This window comes from Vombatus ursinus, unplaced genomic scaffold (assembly GCF_900497805.2).
Source record: "Vombatus ursinus unplaced genomic scaffold, bare-nosed wombat genome assembly UNPS02014973.1, whole genome shotgun sequence".
In the NCBI taxonomy this organism is placed as follows: Eukaryota; Metazoa; Chordata; class Mammalia; order Diprotodontia; family Vombatidae; genus Vombatus; species Vombatus ursinus.
This window is the reverse complement of record NW_020954751.1, coordinates 4,378,434-4,403,672: the sequence shown is the minus strand read 5'-3', so window position 1 is coordinate 4,403,672 and position 25,239 is coordinate 4,378,434.

The window sequence follows — 25,239 nt, the reverse complement described above, 5'->3', positions numbered from 1 at the left end:
GTTTTTTTTTATTCTGACTCAATATAGTTTATGTCAATCAAAGAGGATTTATGTGATGTTATGTGATGCTGAAGAAAGCATAACCAATCATCCTTTTCCTACTCAATCTCTGTGCTGAAGGTCTTGCTCTACTTCATATCCCAGCTTATTTTTTCTCCCTTCATCTTGTCATTCTTTCCCTTTTGCCCTGAGAAGACCTTTCCTTTTCACTAGCTAGGGTTCCAAAGTTGCTGACATACAGAAGGACCAAATACTTAAAGGATCTTCTTGCTAACTAGTTCAATATAAGTCATTTGTGCAGTAAAATTCTTCAAGTCTTGAGACATGACTTTTCTCCTTTCCTTGGTGGTATTTCAGACTAGGTAACAGAGTATGGGAAAAACAGCAAATCAACCTAGTATGGTAGAAACCAAAATCACCAACTTCTTATCAATCAGGCCACTTGATAAAGTTGACGTTTCTATACCAACCAAGAAGTAAAATGAAGATTAACAACCATAAAGATGACCCTGAGGCACTACAGAAATCTGAATGTTGCTCCATTTGAAGGCAGCTACCACGCCCTTACTTTTCAACCTCAAGTTTTCTCTTCTGTAGGCTAAGCAACCCCAGTTCCTTCTAGAGAACTGATTCTTCTACAGCATGACCTCATCTTAATTTCCCTCTTCCAGACTCTTAGGCTTATCTAATATGATGAATCCAATCCAATAAACATTTATTAGATGCCTACTATGTACCATGCACTGTGCTAAGTACTGGGGATGCAATTAATAAAAAGAAAGTCAGCACTGGTCCTCAAGGAGCTTACAATTTAATGGGGGTGGAGGGGAGGACAATATACAAAAAGGAGGCAGGAAAGCAGAAGACATCAAGGGGTACCTGACTCAGGAGCATCTTATTCCATGGGATTGAAACAGGCAGAGCATCAAATGCAGAGTGGAGTGAGCCTCAAAGTCCAGTTTCTGTCTTCTATAAAGGAAGGCAATGAGAGGAGTTTAGTACTCTACCCTCCAGCCCTCCATTCAGAGGAGAGAGGAGGTTGGAGGAGGTGGTACCAGTCAAGGCTTGAGTGGTGAAATTAGAGGTGATGAGCTTAACCTGTAAGGGCATATTGTTCAGTGGAATTGAAACCAGTCAGAGAAGCAGGTGCAGAGTGTCCTTTCTAAAATGTGGAATTCAAAACATGACACTCCAGATGTGGTCTGACCAGGAAGAAGTACAGCAGAAATGTGGGAGGGGAAGTAGAATGACAAAATGAATAAAGTAGCAATAAGGAGAGGTAGAATCCTGAGACAAGAATAGAAAACTGTAGATTCTTGAAAGAAAGGGAAAGAAGTTGAATTGTGATGTAGAAATTAAGAATGACCTGGGAGATAGCTTCTGAAAAATAAGCTGTTATAGTAAAAGTGTGTCAAAGGTCGGCAAAATATATTCTTATGAAAGTTTCATTGATAGTGACTTTATTACTGGTTAAAGCTATTATTCTAGGTGACTTTAGCAAGAGCTAATCACAAAGGCCATTCATTGTGTGGTTATAATTAGAAAGGGAAGGAAGGAACTTTAGAACATAGAAAATTAATGTTAGAGCTGGAAAGGACCGTAGAATATAGGATATTAAGACAGAATGTAGAATGTTGGAGCTAGAAGGTTAAGATACTGGTGCCTGGTAAAAGAAAATAACTTGGCTAAGCTTTTAAGTGGTTGAGAAATGACTGGACTCAGGCTAAATAGAGCTAGAGGACCTGGGCAATAACGTGGATCCTAGATTTCTTGACATTTAGTCCAGTGCTCTTTTGACCATGTCCCTCATATGTTACTTGGCTCTTATGCTTTGGTTTATTCTGATATGTTTCTGTTTTGATGAACACGGTATGTAGAGGCAGGGGATTTATCATTAAAAAAATCACTTGATTAACATGGAGAAGGGATGCTTCTTGTGTCTAGACCATAGAAAACACCTGGTTAAAAATGGTTGCTCTGGTCGTCCTTTATTTTTTTAAAACAAAAACAAAAACAAAAAAAAAACAAAACAGATCATTCACATGACTGATCTGATAGATTGTACAAAAATCTGTCATTATGTTGGCCAAAAAACAACAACAACAAAAAACCAAACCAAAATCCACAACAATTTGACAGAGAAACAGTTGACAAAGTAGCTGCTTCTAGATAACACCTAAGTCAGTTTCACTGGCTGCATTTTTCCTAGTAAGGTACTCATTAATACTGAAGATTGCAACCCCTCCACCCCAATATTATGGTCTCTAATTTATAACATACATATCTAAGGCCGGGCTTTCAAGTGATATGATTTTTTTTTATTTATAGGAGAATTTAAATACAGCATTTTTCAAAGTGTAAACTTCAGATCTAACCTATCTGCCAGAGCCATAAATCATGGCTGTTTCATTTTCAAATCATTAGGGAGATTGAAAGCTTAAAGTATTTAATTTATCCAAACCTCTTGGGGTAGTTTATCATTATGTATGATGTACTGGTATTTTATTCCAATGCTGACTAGTGAAATCCTGAGCAAATCCCACTGTGTTTTGGGGTGTATGAACTCAATGCAAATGACACAGATCTCCTAGGAACAACTAACAAATGGAAATCGCTCTAAAGTACTCTCATCATGGGATGCTTGACTAGGCTTAGGACATCTTCCCCAAATGACAGTGTACAAACTGGAACTGATTGTGCACAGGATGAATTGAAAACTTTCTTTTAAAAAATTACCCTTCTACCCAGGCAGAAAAGATGAAGAGATCTGATTGCCATGAAAAAAATGTAGTGAGTGGATATGACGAATGGAAAAGGGGTACTCTGTATTGGGAGGATAAAATACTCTTCATTTTATTGTTGTGCTATCCACAAGTGAATAGGCTCCGGCCACAGCATAATCCTTTAGAATTATCCTATATTAGCAGGGAAAGGAGATCAGATACCTTAATTTTTTGTTTTCATCTGACTGAGAGTTGCAATAATACCCAAGTTCCAGATTGGGGTTGTTCACATACTTGTTTTCAAAAGCTTAGATGCTGTTCTGATTGCAGGGAGCTGGAAACTCTGCATTTGCCACCAGTCCTGACTTCCTGTAGCCTACAAAGGCCTGGAGAATTAAATAAAGATGTGTATAATAGCAAATAGATATGCTAGCAGGAGAAAAAAAGTCCATCCAGTCCCATTCAATTCCATTTAATCCCATACCATCCAATCCAATTCCAACCAACTACTATTTATTAAATGTCTTTGTTGTTTTTGTTGTTGAATCATTCTTGGCAAAGATACTGGAGTGGTTTTCTATTTCCTTCTCCAGCTCATTTTACAGATGAGGAACTGAGGCAAACAGGGTTAAATGACTTGCCCAGGGTCACATAGCTAGTAAGTGTCTGTGGCCAGATTTGAACTCAGGAAGAGAGGTCTTCCTGACTCTAGGTCTGGCACTCTATCCTCTGCAACACTTAACTGCCCCAAATGCTCTGTATTTGGACATAGTAGGGCAGCTAGATGGCTTAGTGAATAAAGTTAGCCTGGAGTCAGACTTCTCTTTATGAGTTCAAATCTGGCCTCAGACACTTATTAGCTGTGTGACCTTGGGTGAGTCATTTAACCTTGTTTGCCTCAGTTCCTCATCTGAAAAATGAGCTAGAGAAGGAAACAGAAAATCACTCCGGTATTTTTGGCAAGAAAACCCTAAAAGGGGTCACAAGGAGTTGGACATGATTGAAAAACAACTAAAGAACAACAATATGTGTAAATGCAAAAGTACCCTGCACTCAAGGAATTTTCACTTTACTGGAAAAATGGAACACGTAAACATATATGTACACATATTTCTGAATCAATCAACATTTATTGAGTCCTTTTTATGCACCAAGTACCGTGCCAAATATTGGACATAAAAATACAAAAATGAAACTGTCAGGAGCTTATTTATGTTTTACTGAGGAGATATCATGTGAATGCCTCTTCTCCCTTTGTCTATATCTTAAAATCATCCCTTATTCTCTCCTCTTCTACTCCAGTTTCTGATGAAATGATCCTTTTTGCCAGAGCCAACTCTTCTATGTGTATCCTCAACCCCATCCTGTCTTGTCTTATTCTCTGATAAATTGTTTCCATAATCACATCCTTCCCCTCAAATCTTTGAACTTTACTCTATTTACTGGTTCCTTCCTTGTGGACTACAAATATTTTGAAGTTTTTCTCATCCTGGAAAAAAAATCTCTCACTATATCCATCTCCTCAAGCTATCATCCTATATTTGCTCCTTTTCAAAGCCAAATTCCTAGGGAAAAAACAAAAATAAAAACAGAACACCAAACTTTCCACATTCATTGCCACCATTTCCTCTTCTCAGCTAGTTTGGTTGGCACAGTGAATAGATAGCTGGACTTGGAATCAGGAAGAATTGAGTTAAAATAAAACATCAGACAATAGCCATGTAATCCTCGGCAAGTTGCGTAACTTCTGTCTGCATCAGTTTCCTCATCTGCAAAATGGGGATAATAATAGCACCTCTCTCCCAGGGTTGTTGTCAATTCAATTCAATAAAAATTATTAAGCACTTATTATGTACCAGGCACTGTGATAAGTTCTGTGGACATAAATAAGAAAAAGAAAGCCTTGGTCCTCAAGGAGCTTACAATCTAATGAGGGAAGACAACACATAAAGGAGGAAGGGAAACAAGGGGTGAGGACCCCAAGGGGTACTGAGCTTGGGGACCTCTACATTTTGTGGAGTTGAAAAAAGGCAGAGTAGCAGATGCAGAGAAGAGTGAGCCGAAAGTTCAATTTCTGCCCACTATAAGGGGACCTTTAGGAGGAGTTTGGTAACTCTACCATCCAGCCCTCCAATCAGAGGGGAGAGGAGGCTGAGGGAGGTGGTATCAAGGCTTGAGTGAACAGCATGATGATGATATTAGAAGTGATGAGTTTACTATTGTTCCTCATGAGAAATGGTGAGCAGGCGGATTTCAGACAAACCTAGAAAGACTTGTATGAACTGATGTTGAGTGAAGTGAGCAGAACCAGGAGAATATTGTATACACTAATAGCAACACTGTGTGACGACGAACTTTGATAGACTAAGCTCTTCTCAGCAACTCAACAATCTAAGACAATTCCAAAAGACTCATGGAAAATTCTATCCATATCCAGAGAAAGAACTATGGAGTCCGAAAGCAGATCGAAGCGCACTATTTTTTTTTCTTTCTCATGGTTTTTCCCTCTTGTTCTGAATCTTCTTTCACAACATGACTAATGTAGACATGTTTAATATGATTGTACATGTATAGCCTATATCAGATTGCATACCATCTTGGAGAGGGAGGAGGGAAGAGAGAGGGAAAAATTTTAGAACTCAATAGTGAATGTTGAAAACTAAAAATAAAAAAAAATACAAATGGAACCTGTTTAAAAAAAAAGAAAAGGGATGAACTTATCCTGGGAGAGATATCTTGTTCAGTGGTATTGAAACCAGGCAGAGCCTTAGATGAGAAGTGGAGTAAGGATAAAATAAAATATTTGTGAGGTACTTTACAAACCTGAAAGCATCTATATGCTAGCTAATACTATTATTAATACTATTACTATTGTTTGGTTGTTTTCAGTCTTGTCTGACTCTTTGTGACCCCATTTGGGGTTTTCTTGGCAAAGATACTGGAGTGGTTTGCATTTCCTTTTCCAGCTCATTTTATAGATAATAAGCTGAGGCAAACAGGGTAAAATGACTTGCCTAGGGTCACATAGCTAGTAAGTATCTGAGGCCAGATTTGAACTCATGAAGAGGAGCTTCCTGACTCCAGGCCTGGTAATCTATCCACTGTACCACTTAGCTGCCCACTACAACTAGAATATGGCTGTGACTAAACTTTTCAGCCCTCCGCAATCTGGCTTCTGACATCACCATTTAAACGGAATGGACCACTCTCCAAAATGATGGACACTCTCTATTTCACATAGAAAACCCTTTGTAAACTGTCTCCAACTTAAGATTCTAGCCTTATTATGTGTTACTTCCATCCATGAACTTTATGGTCTGGCCAAATGGATCTTCTTGAGGCTCCTTACCATAATATCCTATGTTCTGTCTCCTGGCAGCCTATCATTCAGGGAATTCACTTGTGTCTCACATCCTTAGTGTAGAATCCTTTGTTTCAACACTCTGTTCCAGAGATACCTTCTTGAATCCCTTCCAGATCCCCTCAGATGCCTTCCTCTCCTCAATATTTTTATTTTGTATTTATTTTGTCTATATTAATACAGTGAAGGAATGGGCACCATGTGTGTAGAGAGGCCTACATGTGGTGGGGGACCATCATTGTGTGTTCTGAAGGGAGACAAAATAGACATCTTTAGCCTCTTCACTCTGCCACCCTTCTCCAAGGATGAATTTCATTCCTGCCTGTGGCAGAGGGCAGTGGGAAGAAGTACGAGGGTGGGGCTGACAGCCACGGTTCTGCTCTTAGAAAGAAACGGTACCAGGCTAGAAGAATATGTATCTGCTCCTTTAAATGCTGTTCACCTAGCAGATATAATATAGTTCAAGCTAACTTTGGATTGCTTTGTCATTCGGGGGGGGGAGGGAGGACCCCAAGGTCAATATCAAGATGACCCCTTTTCCATCAAAGACCAGCTCCACAATGAACACACATAGGTAATAGCAAGAAACTCATTTAAACAAATCATAGCAAAACAGAAATGAGAGAAGGTATACATGGAAGAATATATACCAGACCATACAGAATGAAGGAGCTCTCCCATTGGGAGCCAGATAACTCAGCTTAACTGAGAGAGTCCTAGATCTTACTCAAGAGGAATCTCCCCACAGTCTCTGGAGCAGCCAGCTGCGAATAGGGACCTGATAGAGACTGCCTACTCCTCTCGTGTCTTCCAAGAAACTTTTCATCTAGCAACCTGAAGGGAGGTTGGACTCTTCTATCTTCCCTCTCAAAACTGGAAACCAGGAGACCAAACTGTCTCTCTGCTTGGAGTGTTGAAGAAGAACAGCGCTCCAAGAGTCTCAAAGGGGACAAGCCTTGAAAAGTACCAACAGGGGGACCCCTTTCTTAAAGAGTCCCAAAGGAGCACTGGCAAAGGCTAGAGCTCTCTTGCCTCACAGTTCCTCTCTGCTCCTCATGCAAGGCATCTCTACCAATAAGGAGAGAGCCTCATACCAATGAACTCTGGGACAGGAGTAACTTTCCTTCTTGGGTCAAAATTTTTTGCAGTCTCTTGCAAAGATCAGCTAGGGCAGGCTCAAAATTAGTAAATACACAGTATTATAAACATAAGCATCTAAATATATAAGTGAAATTAAGTGCTTTAAAACAACAAGAATGATTTTCCTGTAATCACAGGCAGCCAACCTTCAGTACCATTGAAATGGAAATAAAACAAATGCACATTAACAATATATGCAATAGACATGGCACTCTACAGAGGATCATCTGCAAGGTTGCTACAGTGACATCATACATAGCTATATACAGGATACAAACACGCATATTTCAAAAGTATGTGTGTATCCATAACTCCCCTGATTGTTCCTTAAGAGCAGACAGTGAGTCAATAAACATTTATTAAATGCCATGTCCCTACGCTGTGCCAAGTACTAGGGATTCAAAGAAAGGAAGAAAACAAACACTTCCCTACCAAAAAAAAATAAAAATAATCCCTGCCAGCAAAAAACTTACATCTGAATGGGGAAGACAAAATGTAAGTAATTAGGTATATACAAAATAATTACAGATTACAGAAAGGTAAACTGAAAGGGAAACGTATTAATAGTGGGAAGGAGTTGGTCAGTTCAACTGGGAAAGGCCTCCTGCAGAAGGTTGTATTTGAGCTGAGTCTTGAAGGAAGCCTGGGAAGCCAGGAGGTAGAGATGAGGAGAAAGAGCACTCCAGGCCCAGGGGACAACTCGGTGAGGCAGTGGAGCTCCCTGTGGGAAGAAGAACAAGAAGACCTATATAGCTGGATCATAGAATTCTTGGAGGGGAGTAAGGTACAAGAAGACTAGAAATGTCAGAAGGAGATACGTTATGAAGAACTTTAAATGCCAAACAGATTTTTGTCTTTGTGTCCGGCCTATGAAAGATACTTAATAACTGCTTATTGATTGATTGATATTACAAATACAAATATACAAAATAAATACAAGATAATCACGGGAAGGGAGGCACTGCTAGCTGGAAAGGTCTCATATAGGAAAGAACTAGTACTTGAGATTTGAAGGAAATTGGGAACTCTAAGAAATGGAGAAGAGGAGGGAGTAAAGTCCAAGCAGGGCAGACATCCTGTATAAAGGCATCAAGAAAGCCAGTTTGACTGGACTATAAAGTAAATAAAAAGGAATCCTGTATAATAAAGGATACGTGATCTTTTGGATAGGAGGAAAACAGCAATCACCAACTAAAAGGATCGGGAAAGACTTCCAAAGGAGATATAAATGTAACCTCTCACTTCAATTGATTAATCTTCAGGGGTTCACTGGGTGGATGTATCCCTTCCATTTAAATCCAGATGCAACTAAGTGAGAGAATGCTTTCCTGGCTGGGGAAGCCCAGCAGAAAAAAAAATATGCAGAACCCCGGGCCCTTTTCTGGGGGAATCCTGACCCAGGGAAGATGATGAGTGGCTACATCTGAGCCGCTGGCCAAGCTCCTTGAGGTCATAGAGAGAGTGATTCAGAGAAATGGAGGCCTGTTAATAAGCTTTCCCATTTTTCCTAAGGATTTAAAAATACAGGTATCCTCTTCAGGCTAATGCTTAGAAAAAAATCCCAACATTTTTATTAATTAATGCATATAAATGTTTGTATAGGTAGTTTGAGAACTCAGTTCATACCCTGTGCTCTTGGCTCTTCTCCCCTCCTCCACCCCTCCTCCACTTTTAGTTCCTGGGAACCCTGAAGAATTTAAATTTAGGCATACAATTGTGTGTGTTGGGGTAGAGGGGAGGTTTCCAAATTGAACTTTTCAAACAGAATTCCTTTCCTGAGCTTCAGTTTTCTCACCTGTAAAATGAGGACTGGATTAGATGCCTCCAAAGTCCCTTCTACTTTAAATAAATGTAGGATCCTATTATCCTCTGTATTCCCCCGGGGGCCAAGTATAGTGCTAGGCACACAGTAAGCACTCAGAAAAGTCTTGTTTGTTGATTGATTGATCCATTAATTAGCTTTTAGTGATGAAAGCTTTTTCTCAGTTTTTTCCTTGTCTTGTCAACAGCTTTCCCGTGCTCATTCTAGATATCCCTCAGGGTTCTATCCTGGGCCCTCTTCTCTTCTCCTTCTATTTCATGTGATGATCTCATTAGCTCCCATGGATTTAATTACTATCTCTATGTTGATGATTCTCAAATTTACCTATTCTGCCCCAATCTCTGTGCTGACTTCCCAATTCACATCTTCAACTGCCTTTCAGACATTTCAAACTGGATGTTCAGTTGACATCTTAAACTCAATACTTCCAAAATAGAGCTCATTATCTTCCCCCCTAAATCTTTCCCAATCCTACCTTTCGCATTTCTCTATAGTAACTATTCCTCCAGTCCCTTAGGATTGAAACTTAGGAGTCATCCTAGACTCCTCACTATCTCTCAACACCCCACCCCCAATACCAATCTGTGGCCAAAGCCTGTTGATTTCACCTTCTTGGTATCTTTTGAATATACCCCCTTCTTTCCTCTGACACTGCCACTGCTCTAGTGTAGGTCCTCATAACCTCATGTCAGGATTATTGCAATGGCCTGCTGGTGCATCTGCCTACCTCTAGTCTCTCCCCAATCCAATTCATCCTTCATTCAGTGACTAAAGTGATTTTCCTATAAAAGTGCAAGTCCAGTCGTGTCACTTCACTACTCAATAAACTCCGGTAGCTCTCTATTGCCTCTAGGATCAAATACAAAATGCTCTGCTTGGCACCTAAAGCCTTTCATAACCTAGCCCCTTTTAGCTTTCCAGTCTCCTTACACCTTGCTCTCCAATATTTACTTTTCCATCAAGTGACACTGGTCCCTTTGCTATTTCACCTTTTAAGAAGACACTCTGTCTCTTGGCTCTGGGCATTTTCTCTGGCTATTCCTGATACCTGGAATGCTCTTCCTCCTCAACTCCATCTACTGCCCTCCCTGGATTCCTTAAGTAATCTCATCTTTTACTTGAAACCTTCCTCAACCCCTCTTAGTGCCTTATTTCAGTTATTTATCTCCTCTTTGTCCTGTATATAGCTTGTTTTGTGTATCTTTGTTTGCATGTTGTCTCCCTCATTAAACCGCAAAATCCTTGAGGGCAGGGACTGTCTTTTGTTTCTTTTTTTTTTAAATTTTTAGCACTTAGCACAGTACCTGGCACGTAGCAAGAGTTTAGTAAATGTTGATTAATTGATTGATTGAAACAATAGAGGAGGAAAAAATGAGGCCAGTAAAACAGTTTGGAAACGTTTGCTTTGTGTAGACCGTAGGTTCTTAACTTAGGATCCACAAACCCACAACAGATTCTTGGGATAGATTTTTAGGGAATAGTCAGTCAATTTTTTTTTTAAATTTTGATAAATGTATTTTAACATACATGGTTTCCTTTGTAATTTTATACATTTTATTTTATATGTTTAAAAACATGATTCTGAGGAGTTTATGGGCTTCATCAAAGGGGTCTATAAAACAAAAGAGGTAAAGACTAACCAAAGGGTAAAATCATAGCAGTTCATATTTATGTTCTGCTTTGCATTTGAAACTTTTTTTTCACTTAATTCTTATAATAATCCTCAAACTCAGTAGGCCCCTAAATAGAAACTTTCACCTGGGGCTAAAATAGTTGAGCTGAGGGAGGAAGGTTAAAAGTGTGGTTTTGATTGGAGAGACAGCACTTTGTTGGAGTGGTGGTAGAAGGACAATGGGCATTATGGGATGGCATGCTAAAGATGATGCCTGTACCATGTGGCATCTCTGGCTATGTTACCTTCAGTGTGATGGCCATATTGTGCCTTTTGCAGTCAGATGGAGTGCTTCAAAGTGAGACCTGAGGAGACTAAGCACCATGGTTAGAAAATACCCCTCTTCCATACATCAGTTTCCTGGGGGAGAGCTTTGTTTACCATATATTACTTACGGCTCTGAAATTCAAAGAATTTTAGTGACATGTCTAAATTTATCTGTACCATAAGTATTAACACTGAAATGTGAGCAAGGTCACAGAATCATAGAGCTGGAAGGGACCTTAGACGTATTATTTAGCCCATCTTCTTTCTATAAATGAGGAAACTGAGGTGATCATGATCATAGAGGTAAAAGGGACATTAATGACCATTTTTTTTGTGGGGGGGGTCTAAGCAATGGGGTTCAGTGATTTGCCCAGAGTCACACAGCTACTGTCAAATGTCTGAGGCTGAATTTGAACTCAGGTCCTCCTGACTCCAGGGCCAATGTTCTATCCACTGTGCCACCTAGCTGTCCCTCAAGACCATTTTTTTGCAGATTAAGAAACTGAGTCCCAGAGAGAAGTTAAATGACTTTCTCAAGACAGAGTTTCTCTGACTCTTCTAATTTCAAATCCATAGAGAATGGGAAGGGTACCATAGCACTGGAGAAGATCAAATATTGTCTCAATTTTCAAAAGGGAGAAGAGAATAGATTCTGAAAACCATAGGCCAGTAAGTGAGCTTAATTTAGTTACTAGGAAAATTACAGAATAGATCAAGAGATGGTCAGTTAGCATCGAGTAAAGGGAGCACTGATCATAGAGCCAGATTGGTATCAGTAAGAATGAATTTCCTTTTTAGCAGGATTACTGTACTGGTAGGTCAGGGTAATGCAGCAGAGAGAGTTTACCCAGATTTTAGCAAATTATTTAAAAACATTTAATTGACTATTCTTGTGCAACAGATGGAGATATGTGGCCTAGATGATAATCCAATTAGATGTTGATGGGCTGAGTCTAGTGAGATTAAATTTTATAGGGATAAATATGATAAAGTCTTACATGGGTTAAAAAAATCAGCACAAGTATAATATGAGATAACTGTGATTAGCTGGCAATTTCTCTTAAAAAAGAATGGAAATTTTAGTGGACTGCAAGCTCAATATGAGTCAGCTGTGTGAAGTGGTAGCCAAAAAAGCTAATGCCATCTTGGGCTGCATTAAGAAGGTCATAGCTTCTGAGAGTCAAGAGTGTTATTTTCTTTCCTGGTTAGACCACATCTGTTGTGACATGTTCAGTTCTGGGTGCCATATAGTTTAGAAAGGCCATTAGAAAGCTGAAAAACAATTTAGAGGAAGGCGACAGAGAATGAAATGCCTTGAATCTAAGCCATATAAAAACCAGTCCAACAAAATGATGATGTTTTAGCCTGGAGAAGAAAAGACTCAGGAGAAATGTTATAGCTGTGTTCAAGTATTTGAAGAGCAGTTATATAGAAGGGGGATTCAACTCTTTCTGTCTGAGGGCAAACCCTGTAATAGTTGGAAGTTGCAAAGAGCCAAATTTATGCCTGAGGTAAGCATATACTTTGTAAAATTTGGGCTGTGCCCAAGTGGAATGGTCGACCTCAGAAACCGGTGGGCTCCCCTTCTTTGGAGGTCTGTAAGCAGAGGCTAGATGACCACTTGTCAGATGTTACAGTGGTGATTTTTCTTATGCATGAATTGGACTAAATCCGCTGAGGCTTTTCTAGACCCTGAGGTCTCTGATTCTGGAATTCTTTGGCCTTTTGCAGACATGCTTATGGCAAACCATGTCCTGGGTTTAAAAGGAAATCACCCACCATTTCTACCACTTCCTCATGCTGTGGAAAGGTACACATTTACTGCCAATGTGTATTGGAATTAATTACAATAAATTATCCTTCACAAAGTGCTTTTACATAGATATTCTTCTTTTCCAGTCAGCCAATCAGTCCATAAGCATTTACTAAGCACTTACCATCTACCAGGCACTGTGCTAAGTGCTAGAGATACAAAGAAAACCAAAAGACAGACTTTGCCCCCCAAGTAGTTCACATGGGAGAGACAAGATGAAAACAACTATGGAAACCAAGATATATAGGGTAAAGTGGAAATAATTAATACAGGGAAGGCACTAACCTACAAGTATCACAGGATTTAGCACTGGAAGAAATCTTAGAGAATCTTTACATTAACTTTTTGAGGAAGGCTGGTATTCCTGTCCCTATTTTACAGATGGAGAAACAGAGGCTTAAAATGGTTAATTGATTCAAAGTAATAGTAGTGGGACTGAGACTTAAACACAGGTCTTAATACCGACAAGTCCAATTGTCTACGATATTCTCTCTTTCTCTCTCTCTCTTTCTCTTATTCTCTCTCTCCACCATTTTCCTTTGGAGTATTCACCTTGCTTCAGTGTAAAGTATTTTATCAACAGTAAGAGAAAATCCTATTAAATTTTAATTCTCCATGTAGCATAAATAATGTGGGTGAAATGGATTTGTTTATTGCTACTTTTCCAACTAGTGTTGGCATGTGACATGACAGTGCTAATGGCCTTATTTATTTATTTATTTTTTTAGGACGAGTGCATAAGTAGGTGGAACGAGAGAGGGGAAAGTACTATATGACAATAACCTTTATTAAATTAATGAAATCTGATGTGTCTCTCCTCCCTAAAAAAAATTTGTATTTATTCTGTATTTATTTTTTTCCATAAACACTTATATGTGTGTTGTTTCCTTCAGGAAAATGAAGCTCCTTAGATGCAGAACTATATCATTTTTGGCTTGGTATCACTAACACAACAATAACTAACACTTAATAAATGTGTATTGATTGATTGTCATCCATTTTGTACATAAAGAAATGGAGGGTCCAAGAAGGTAGGTGACTTACTCAAGATCTCACAGCTGTTAGTGAGGTATTGCTGACTATAACCTTGTCCCCCCTCCCTCATTATGTTCTACAGCATGCAAGTTCACATGCACAGAAAGGAAGTTGGAGGACATAAGCCCAACAGGAATGCCTAGAAGATCTAAAAAATTATACTTTTCCTGCTTTAGGTATCAGCACCATATTTGTGTCATAAAAGAAATTTGGTAAGACTCCTCCTTTATTCCAAATAGTTTACATAGTATTGGGATTAATTGTTCTTTAAATGTTTGGTAGAATTCATTTGTGAATCCATCTGGTGCTGGGGATATTTTCTTGGGAAGTTCATTGATGTCTTGTTCCATTTCTTTTTCTAAGATTGAATTATTTAAGTATTTTATTTCTTCTGTTAATCTGGGCAATTTATTTTTTGTAGATATTAATCCATTTCATTTAGATTGTCAAATTTATTGTCATGTAATTGGGCAAAATAGCTCTTAAAATTGTCTTAATTTTCTCTTTATTGGTGGCAAATCCACCTCTTTCATTTTTGATAACTAGCAATTTGGTTTTCTTCTTTCTTTTTTTAAAATCAAATCAACCAATGGTTTATCCATTTTATTGTTTTTTTTTTTTAAAACCAGCTTCTAGTTTTATTAGTTCAAAGGTTTTCTTACTTTCAGTTTTATTAATCTCTCCTTTGATTTTCAGGATTTCTAGTTTGGTGTTTAATTGAGGATTTAACATTTGTCCTTTTTCTATTTTTAGTTGCATGCCCAATTTATTGATCTGCTTTTTTTCTATTTTATTGATATAAGTAATTAGAGATGTAAATTTTCCCCTAAGTATCACTTTGGCTGCATTCCATAAATTTTGGTAAGTTGTCTCATTACTGTCATTTTTCTTTAATGAAATTATCAGTTGTTTCAATGATTTGTTCTTTGACCCACTTTTTTTTAGGATTAGATTATTTAATTTCAAATTGATTTTTAATATCTTTCCATTGTCTCTTATTGAATGTAATTTTTATTGCATTATGATCTGAATTGGATTCATTTACTATTTCTGCTTTTCTGCATTTGGTTATGAGGTTTTTATGTCCTAATACATGGCCAATTTTTGTGCATATGCCATATACTGCTGAGAAAAAGGTATATTCCTTCCTATTTCCATTCAATTTTCTCCAGAAATCTATCATATGTAACTTTTCCAGAATTTTATTCACTTCCTTAACTTCTTTCTTATTTTGTGGTTAGATTTATCTAGTTCTGAGAGGGGAGGTTTAGGTCCCCCACTAGTATAGTTTTATTATCTATTTCCTTCTATAATTCATTCAACTTCTTTAAAAATGTACTTGCTATATTATTTGGTGCATGTATGTTTAGTATTGATATGACTTCATTGTTTATGGTACCTTTCAGCAAGATATAGTTTCCTTCCTCACCTCTTTTAATTAGATCTATTTTTGCTTTTGCTTTGTCTGAGATGATTATTGCTATCCCTGCTTTCTTTGCTTCAGCTGAAGCATAACAGATTCTGCTCCAGCCCCTTACCTTTACCCTGTATGTATCTCTCTGCTTCAGATGTGTTTCTTGTAAACAACACACTGTAGGATTATGGTTTTTAATCCATTCTGCTCTCTACTCCCATTTTATGGGTGATTTCATCCCATTCACATTTATAGTTATAATTCATTGTGTATTTTCTTTCATACTATTTTTCCTTTCTTTGTCCCCCCCCACCCTCACCCTTTCCCTCCTCACAAGTGTTTTTTACTTCTGAATACTGCCTTCCCCAATCTGCTCTCCCTTTTATCAGTCCCCCCTACCATTTTTATTATCCCTGTCCCTTTTTACTTCCTTACAGGGTAAGTGAGATTTCTGTATCCAATTGAGTGTGTATGTTATTCCTACTTTGAGCCAATTTTGATGAGAGTAAGGTTTCAGCTTTGTCTGCCATCCCCACTTCTCCAGTCTTCCTCTCCATTATAATTGCTTTCATGTCTTTTACTTGGAATAATTTTCCCCTTTCAAACTTTCTTCCTTCTTTTTCTTCAAGTGAAATTTTCTTTCTCACTCCTTTAATTTTTTGGGGGGGGGTATTATCCCATCAAAGTTACTTCATAGCCACTCCCTCTGTCTATATATACTCCTTCTAATTGTTCTTATAGTAGTGAAGTTCTTAAGATTTGCAAATATTATCTTGTCATATAGAAATATAAACAGTTTAACTTTATTGAATTTCTTATGTTTTCTCTTTCCTGTTTCTTTTTTTACCTTTTTATATTTCCCTTGAGTCTTGTATTTGGAGGTCAATTTTTTTTATTCAGTTATGCTCTTTTAATTAGGAATGCTTTAAAGTCCTTTATTTCATTAAATATCCATTTGCCCCCCCGAAAGATTACATTCAATTTTGCTGGGTAGGTGATTCTTGGTTGTAATCCTAACTCCTTTGCTTTCTGGTATATCATATTCCAAGTCCTCTGGTTCCTTAATGTTGAAGCTGCCAAATCCTGTGTAATCCTGACTATAGCTCCAATTTGAATTGTTCCTTTTTGGTTGCTTGCAGTACTTTTCTCCTTGATCTGTGAATTCTAGAATTCGGCTATGATGTTCCTGGAATTTTCCATTTTGGGATCTCTTTCAGGTGGTGATTGGTGGATTCTTTCAATTTCTATTTTAGCCTCTGGTCCTAATGTATCAGGGCAGTTTTCTTTGATGATTTCTTGAAAAATATTGTCCAGGATTTTTTTTTTATCATGGCTTTCAGGTAGTCCAGTAATTTTTATATTATCTCTTCTTCTATTATCTCTTTTCTAATTCAGTTGTTTTTACAATGAGAAATTTTGTATTTTCTTCTATTTTTAAAACTTTTTTTGATTTTCTTTTATTGTATCTTGATGTCTTATAGAGTCATTGACTTCCACTTGCTCAACTTTAGAGCTTTGAACTTCCTTTTCCATTTGGCCAATTCTATTTTTTAGGGAATTATTTTCTTCAGTAAAGTTTTGTATATCTTTTTTCCATTCTATTGTCTCTTTTTTTAATGATTGTATTACATTATTCTCATTTCTTTTCCCAATTTTTTCTTCTACTTTTCTAATTTGCTTTTTAAAATCTTTTTTTAAGCTCTTAAAAGGAATTATTTTTGGGCCTGAAACCAAATTACATTTTCCTTTGAGGTTTTGCATGTAACCATTTTGATACTATTGTCCTCTTCTAAATTTTTGCCTTGATCCTCCCTGCCACCACAGTAGTTTTCTATAGCCAAGTTGTTTTTGTTTTGCTCATTTTTTTCTGCCTTTTTTATGACTTAGTGTTTTTATGAGAGTTGGTCTCTGGTCCTGCACTGTCCCAAGTGTTTTTTGTACTGGAGCTCTGGGCCTTACTGCTGGCTTTTGCCCAGCTTCAGGGCTTAGCTGCTTGTTTTTATTGGAGGGTAGTCTTCCTTTTTGGCTTGTACTGGGGGGGGGTGGAGCCTCCCTGTTGGCTTCCTCTAGTTGTGAGGTTAACTACTGGTCTGCCCCAGGGGTGAAGCCTTACTCCTGGGTTGCTATGGTAACAGAGTCTTTCTGGCCCTGGAGGGAGCATATTTTCATCTTTCTTTGAATCCCCAGTGCTTAGCACAATGCCTGGTACATAGTAAGGACTTAATAAATGTTTGTTGACTGAATGACTCCCATTGCCCAGAGAAGACCAGTTATTGCTGAGAGATTATATATAATTAGAACATGCACAGAGGCATGTGAACTCTGTATTTTTTTGCCCGGAGTTCTACAATCAAGCTCTCTCTTGTCTGACTATGTCAAGGGCTGCTCACTTAGAACCTGCTGATTCAAGGGTGCCTTCTGTACAATCATGTTTCATATATGTACTTACTCCCTGAAAGAATAAGGATCTTTGGCCAATTGACCAGTTAACAAACATTTATTGAGTGCCTACTTTGTAACGGCAAAACAGTTCCTGCTATCAAGAAGTTCATAGTCTGAATGAGACAACAATGCCCATGTACGAACAAACTATATTAAAAATAAATTGGAGTTAAGGAAGGCACTAAAACTGGTGGGAAGCAGAGGGGAATCTAGAACAGTTTTCTGTAGAATGTGGAATTTTAGCTGGAACTTGAAGGAAACTGGGACAGCCAAAAGGTAGAGATGATGAGAGAGAACATGGTAGTCAGTCGATGAAAATGCCCAGAGTTGGGAGATGGACACTCTTGTATTAGTTTGAGTAAGAGGCTAGTGTCCCTAGAACACAGAATATGTTGGGGATAGAGAGTAAGAAGACAAGAAAGGTAGATTATCTTTTTGCTTATGAGTAGCAGAGAAGATTTAGGAAAATGGCTACAACCAACCAGACTGTGAAGTAGATACCAGCCCTGATTAGGCAAATTTAGTTCTGTTCAAGATGCCCGCTAACTCAACTATATGAATATGACACCAAGAAAATACTACTACTACTACTACTACTACTACTACTAGTACCACTACTACCGCCGCCACCACCACTACTACTATTGAGGTTTAGGGGTGCTGGGACCCCAAAATAGCAACAAGCAGATCCTGCCTGAATGAATTCGATCCAACCCTTCTTTCAGTCAAAGACAAGGTTCATTTTACTTAGGACATTTAAAGGACATTTACTTAGACGTGTAACCCTGGCCAAGTTACTTAACTTCTGTTTGCCTTAATTTTCTCATCTGTAAAATGGAGATAATGATAGCACCTACCCTCACAGGATTACGAGGATCAAATGAGATCATATTTGTAAAGCACTTAGCACAGTGCCTAGTACGCAGTAGGCTCTCTGTAAAAACTTATTTCTTCTGATGAAACAAAGCCGAGAGAGATCAAGGTACTTTCCCCAGGATCACACATCTAAGTAAATGTCTGAGGCAGGATTTGAACTCAGGTCTTTTTCAATACAAGTCCAAAACTCTGGCATTGTGCCACCCAGCTGCCCCCTCACAACAACTAGGAAGTGGTAGAATCAGGGCTTCTTCAGGCTCCAAGTAGAACTCTTGCCACCACACCAAGCAAGATTAGCCTCAGTTGGGAACTGCTTGGATAACTGCGGCTCCCATCTCTCCCCTCGTTTTAAGGCTGTGCTTTGTTCACTTAAACCTCAAGCTTCTAACTACACTGTCTATTCTAACCACATTTAACACCCCACAGGAGATATAATTGCTGCTTTGCTAGGCTAGAAGATAAATATCTTGCCTAACTCATTTTATTATAATACTGTTGTAATTTGCACTTCTATAGCATCGTTCATCTAGAGTTCTCAAGGCCCTTTACAAATGTTAATTACCTGAGTATTCAAAACTTCTCTTTGAGGCATCCCAGTCTTTTCATACTTGCATAAACCTCAGTCCTGGTGAGGTTCTTTGATTTGGCCAAGGCCCAGTAAGGAGCCAGCCACAGAGCTGAGAATGCCAGCAGTCTTGGCCTGCCCCTTCTTTCACAACTGACCACATGATTATAGGAGGAGTGTAACAAGTGTGAGAAGAAGAAAAGTCCTGGTCAAGAAATAATAATAATGATAGTTAGCATTTATATCTTTAAGGTTTGCAAAGTGTTTGGCTTTAGCCTCATAACAACCCTGAAGGGTAGGTGATACTATTATCCTTATTAAATGGATGAGGAAAACTGAAGCAGGAACAGGTTAAGTAACCTGTCCGAAGTCACACAGGTATTTAGTATCTGAGGCAGGATTTGAACTCAGATCTTCCTGACTCCAAGTCCAACACTTTATCCACTATCCCACCTTACTGTCCCAACACTAGATTAACAGATACTTGTCTTTAAGCCTTATAGTTCTAGAGTATAGTGCTCAAAACACCATAGGATTGTAATAAATGTTTGTTGAATTGAAATTTGGATCTCTTTAACTTATTAAAGCTCCTCTTTTTCCTCTTCCCCTTCTTTCTCCTGATTTCTATCCTCCTGAGTCCATTCCATAAGAGCATCATTTGAAAGAACTGGGAATGTTTAGCCTGGAGAAGGGAATACTCAGGTAGGGCAAAATAGCTGTTTTCAAAGAATTTGAAGGGTTGGGTTTCAGACTCAGATTAGATTTGTTCCTTTTGGTTCCATAGGAAAGAACCAAGAACAATTAGCAAAAAATATAAAGAGACAGTGTTAGTTATGAATATCAGGAAAAACTTCCTCAAAATTAGGGCTATCCAAAAAAAGGGCTATCCAAAAGTGGGAATGAATGCATTGGGAAGAATTGGGTTCCATTTCATTGAATCTTCAAATAAGAGGTTGGATGACCATTTATGAGGTATATTGCTGTAGGGGTTATTTTTTAAGTGTGGTTTAAGTTAGATGGCTTCTGAGGTCCTTTATAATTCTGAAATCCTATGAATCCTGCTTTTATTTCTCTGTTTTCTCCTTCCCTTTCACCTTTTTCTATATCCTTCCTTTTCCACATTATATCCATGTCCTCCCCTCCCCCAACCTTCACTTCTCTGACCTTTTAGATCTTTGGTCTTTTCCTTTTCGGCAATGGAGCTATTCTAGTGGTGTGCTGGTAAATATTTAACAACCAGCTCTCTGGTGGGGGTAGGAGGAACTGTCAACATACATTTAAGTTTAATCTGCATTTAATCTCCATCACTTTCTTAAGTCTAGAAAAATCAATAACACAATAATTCAAGCCTTGAGTTGTAGCAGTTGCTGATTTCCAAAGTGTGCATGCTCACACTGAAAATTTAACAATCATCTTTTACAAAGTATTAGAATATAGGTCCAGCATATGATTCCAGCATACCCTTCACTTGGCTATTTCCCTAAGTAAAGTAGACCAAGAATATAATGTTTTGAAACAACCCTAAATTGTAAATTCTTATCATAAGCTATAGTTATTGACCACCCTAGATTTAGTGAAGACTAGCATATCTGGCATTAGGGCTTGCTGAGCCCTTTGGGGCTGCTCATCTACCTTTGGTGCCCACTTTCATTCAACTCACCCAAGACTCCAAGAAGCTATAGAATGTATAGGGTCATGGTTTCTTGGCAGATGGGTTAAACCAGATTGAGGGTAACCAACAGACCTCAAACCTGTTGGTGACTTAGACTTCCCATAGCAGAATGGGCAGATGAGAACAGTTTGTTCCAGTGGCCATGAAGGCAACTGAAACAGGCACTGTGGAGCATTCAGTCTTTGGTCAGACATAGAAGATGCCAAAGTCATCCACTGCATCTTGGGCCATAGCTAGTTGTCTTGACTTTTGTCTTGCCACTGGACTTCAATGACTCTGGAAGAGAGAATGAGACTGATGACTTTGTGCAACTCTGCCTCACTTAAATCCAATTCACTGAAAAGTCAAGACATCACCAGTGATGTCATTGGTCCTCTTCGAAAAATGAAAGACAAGCAACAACAAATCAATTTTACTCAGAATGATGGCTTTTTAGGATCACACTCACATGTTTGCACTTCTAGCTTCAGGTAGTTGTATCTGGAGGTCAACAGACCCAAGAAGACTTTCAAAGTCCAATCCCCCGGGGTATATCATTCTCAGGGATACATTTATTGAAATGTATCTCATTCCAGGGGGAGGGTCTAGTGTGGTCAGATAGGAAAATGAATTAGTTCCAAATATACTTAGCAGTCCCAAACTACCTTAGTGACGGTAAAGACTCCCTATCTCTCATTTCCTTACCTGTCAAGCAAACACATTATACACCTCTGAGGGGTATATAGTACTCAGGAGAGAGTATAGAAAACAACAGTATAGAAAACAACAGGTGCTCAGGATATCAGTACTACCCAAAGGAAGAAGTGACAAAGTATATTTATATAACTAGTAATTCAAAGCATTGCTCAAGTGCACCTGGTACCTGAAAACTTTCTTGATCTTTCTAGTTGCTATTGCCCCTCATGCCCCATCCCATAATACTTTGGATTCATTTTGAATATAGTCATATCTGAGTAACAGACATTCTAGCAATGGCCATTGGCCTGGTTACTTTGTGGTTACTCTTAAGTTGCTAAAGACTTGGAGTTGTATTTCCTCCCTTCTCAGGAAGAGATGAAACTCTCATAGGAACAGAACTGGAAAGTAGGTTTTTCTGCCACAGTGGTTTCCTCTCTAGAGAAGGATATGGGGAGAGGGGGAGACAATGAGTGGTGGTGGGAACAGCAGTTGAGGCGGCAGTAGATGAAGGGTACTTTCTAGGAGACTGACTCAAAGCCTTGTATCAGCTGGAGATGTGTCCTTTTTCCCTTTCATATTAAGAGAATCCAGTAGGGAGTGACTGAATAATGGCTATTCTGAGAAACCACTGAAACAATGGGCAGTTTACTCCATTCTCTGGTTCTCCTGTTTGTTTTGTTGTTACATGCAGTGTGGGGTGCATGGTTCATTAATAAGTGTTCCTCAGCTATTTTAAATTTTGATTACCGGTTATTTGCATTTTAGCAATAGTTTCCTAGATTAACATGAGATGATTTTAACTGCATCCTCAGTTGGTGTTTTTGTTATAGAGAGTGTAATGGTCATGGATGGGAACTGTGGAAAACTGATTACAACAGTCAGTTGGCTTGGAGATCATCTTCCTCATTTGACAATCAACAAATCGCCTGGGCACTCAGAACATTATGAATTTTATGTTTAACTTGAATTTTTTAGTTTTCTAGCTTTGCAGAGAAAGAAGTCATGCGGAACTGAGACCTTTGCCCTGGACTAAAATCCCCATGAGCCAATGTCCTTATTCCAGCAGACAAGTTGCTTTGTACCACTGGGTTTTGGATTTTTCTCCACCACAACTCTCCCCACCCTCCATGCCAAGATGTGAGAGAGGCAAGGCGGAGAGTGATCTTACAAGAAAGTCACACCTGGGACCAACCCTTAGTGAGTACACATAGGAGTCAGCAGGGAGAATCAATTCTATTCACTCCACTGGAGTGCTCCTCATCCAAACTATCCTCTATTATGACATCTGCTGGTTGTCAGATGTACATGAGTATTATCTCCCTTGACAGATTATAGGCTCCTTGAGGACAGGGATTACTTCATTTTTTTTTCTTTGTAGTGTCAGCTTCTAGCACAGTGCCTGGAATTTGGTAAATGATTATAAATGCTTATTTATTATAATAATTGATCAATATTGATTGCAATATCAAATACAATAAATGCTTATTGATTCAAATCCATTTACTCCTTTCCTGATTCTCCCAAGTCAGAGGGCATGGAGGAGGTATTGGCATATTCTTTATTTACCACTGTTACTTTCAGATCCTTACTTGAGTGCCATCACTCACCAACCTCTCCTTCTTTGAAATTCATGATAGGCAATCCAATCATTCTTGTTGTTGCCATTTCCTGTCCTCCAGGATAGGATCATAGCTTCAACTCAGTCCTTGCCATCATTCTTAGTGACTTCATTATTCACATGGGTGCCTCTAATAAGGTGGCATCTCAATCCACTAACCTCATCAATTCCAATAACTTGTCTTTCTATTAATTCAAGTCAACTACAGTGGAAGACACACTTTGGACCTTATCATCAGCTGTAAGAGTTCCAGTTCACAATCCTGGATTCTGAAATTCCCTCCTCTCATAATGATTTCTTATTCTCTTGCTACCTCATTTCTCCTGAACCTGCTCTTTGCTTTGTCATGACTGCTAGCTCCTACTGGTTCTCCTTCTCCAATTTAATTCTATTTAGTAAATACTAACCACCTACCATGTCCATGTCACTGTGCTAGCCTTAAGGGATTCAACAAATAAATAAAAATACAACCATCTCTCCTCAAGAAACTCACATTTCAGTTCTTTCCTTTCATAGACTTGGTCACATAAGTAGCTATTTTAAGAAGGCACTGTCTTCTACCCTGAAATCCTTAGTCCTTCCACCGTTTATCCTTTCCAATAAACATTTATTAAGCATCTATTATGTGCCAGCACTGTACTAAGTACTGGGGATAAAATTAATAAAAATAAACAGTCCCTGCCCTCAAGGAGCTTGCAATCTAATGAGAGTAGGTACAGTACACAAAAGGAGGCTGAAAAGGAGGGGGGTGGGGATAGGTTCCTGGAGTAGGGATGTCTTGTTCCAAGGAGCTGAAACCAGGCAGAGTAGCAGGTGCAAAGTGCAAGGAGCTTATACTCTACTACTATCTGCCCTCTAGAGAGGAAAGCATCCTCCAACCTTCCAATTAGAGGGGAGAGGAGGCTGACAGAGGTGGTGGCAATCAAGGTTTGAGTTGGCAGCATGGAAATGAGATCAGAAGTGATTAACAATCTGGGAAGTGCATCTTGTTACATGAGGTTGAGACCAGGCAGAGCAGCAGATATCTCTTTGTTGACATCCTTCTGTTCCTTTTCCAGTCAAGCTTAGGAATCAGTTCTACCATGAAGCCTTCCCTTAGCTGAAGACAGTATTTTCTTCCTGTGATGTTTAAAAAGTTTGAGGGACATAATTTCTGCATAATTGGTAATTTTATTAGTAATGCTGGCATTTTAAGAAGAGGTTAGTGGCACTCTTAAATGCCGAGGACCATCATGGTGGCAGGCTCAAGGCTTATATGGCCTTGGAAAAGTGGGTGTTCCAGAGGGTGGCAATCAACTCTGATTGGTTAGCAAGTAATGAGAGAATGAATTACTAGGGGCTGTACCTATTCTAATGAATTTTGATTATGTCATTTACTTCTAAATTACCCCCAGCCTTGGGCAATCTAATGAAGAATTTATCCCCACCCAAACATGAGTAGAACCCAATGGTTAAATTCCTTGTAAGGTTGGGTGGGGTCTGAGCAAGATTGAGGAGAGGTAATTCAATGTCCTTCAAGAAACTGAACTTTGAAATGAGAACTATAGAAAAAAGGGAAACTCTGAATCTCCCTAAATCATTGGTTATTAATAATTATTTTTCTCTTTCTTTTTGGTTCCTACAGTACTTTACCTAAACTCCTTCTTTGCTCTGAATACATTTATGTTTATATTGTACTTATTTGTGTCCAGCTTCTATCTTCCCCTATTTTTGCTGTAACCTGACAGTAGACTATAAGCTCCTTGAAGACAAGAACCATGATATTTTTCATTTCTGTACTCCTGGCACCAAACACAAGCACAGTAGGGGCTAAATAAATGTTTACTGTTGTAGTTTTGCTGTCATCATTTAGGCTATTAAGCTTTAATAACTTAAAACTGTATGAAGACTTTTGGGCCGCCCTGTGCCGGTCCAAACCGCGTACTCTCTTACAGCCAAATCAGCCAACCAGGGTCATACTCACCAATCATCGGCGGCCACCCGGGTTTATCAGAGATGAGCCGACCACGGGGTGCAAAAACCTGAACTTTATTCAATAGTCATCACAGCAAGGCCAGGCAGGAAGGCACACGCAGGAGCAGGAGCAAAAGCCGACTCTGCCCCGCCCCCCCCCCCCCCCCCCCCCCCCCCCCCCCCCCCCC